The sequence below is a fragment of the Excalfactoria chinensis genome, chromosome 5, assembly GCF_039878825.1.
Source record: "Excalfactoria chinensis isolate bCotChi1 chromosome 5, bCotChi1.hap2, whole genome shotgun sequence".
Classification (NCBI taxonomy): domain Eukaryota; kingdom Metazoa; phylum Chordata; class Aves; order Galliformes; family Phasianidae; genus Excalfactoria; species Excalfactoria chinensis.
In genome coordinates, this window is record NC_092829.1 from 27,009,928 (window position 1) to 27,010,869 (window position 942).

The window sequence follows — 942 nt, forward strand, 5'->3', positions numbered from 1 at the left end:
AAGCCATCTCTAAAGCTAGCTATGCAATCCTCACACAGGTATAAGTCTCATTAAATCAAAGCTGATTTTCTCATCCCCAAACTTGTGAACCTACGCCTGGGTTACAGCCATTCCTCCTCACTGAGCTAAACAGCAGTGATTGTGCATGCACATACACATACATATACACAGACACATACACTTAACACACATGGGCTTACTGGTCTTGTACAGGGCCTTCACAACTCAAACAGAGCTTCTACGTTATTAGCAGACAGTACAGATATTAGACACAGCTCTCTGGAACACAAGCTGGTGAGAGATTAGTTTTGTTTAATCTGGTATGAATATAATATCAATAATCAGCAGAAAAATATTCCCATAGATATTCTTTCACCCCGTTACTCTCTTAGTGCTGATGGCAGGTTTGTTTCTGATTTTTCAACCTTTCTTCTTAATATTTGTGAAGACAAACAGTTGAGGTCTCTCTCCTAGTAACTCCAGTCTCTTCCAAGCACAATTAAAAACACAAAAGCCTAACAAAAAATCAAAAATGAAATATTTATTACCGCATTTTGTGACTTAACACTTTTTTTTTTTTTTTTTTTTTTTTTAAAACATAACGTCACAGTCCTCATACAAGTATTTTAATGTAAATTTTGACAAAGCTTAAAGGTAACAGCATTTTCTTCTAGTGAGGAACACGTGCTGAGAAAGGAAGAATTCATGGACATACAATACCAATTCCACAGCAGATCTGATACTAGCAAAAACATTCTTTTTTTTTTTTTTTCAATTGAGGTAAACACATAGAATATCTAACATGAAACAATTAATAGACCGAACTCTGTACGAAGTTTGTTACAGTATTCTCTTGCTTTTTTTTTTTTCTTTTTTTTTTTCTTTTTTTTTTTTTTTTTTTCCCAAGCTTTGAGTTCATGATAAAGTTCTAGGTTTGGTGCA

The 942-nt window shown here is 34.0% G+C and overlaps 1 protein-coding gene across 4 annotated transcripts in view; it reads right to left on the reverse strand.

The window, feature by feature from the left end:
• Positions 1-521: 521 nt before the first annotated feature.
• MEIS2 (Meis homeobox 2) overlaps positions 522-942 on the reverse strand; it is a 169,581-nt gene continuing 169,160 nt past the window's right edge. For all 4 annotated transcript variants that reach the window (XM_072339219.1, XM_072339216.1, XM_072339220.1 and 1 more), the window contains exon 13: positions 522-942. This exon is cut by the window's right edge and continues 1,163 nt beyond it. The gene's annotated coding sequence lies outside the window, so the exon portion shown is untranslated.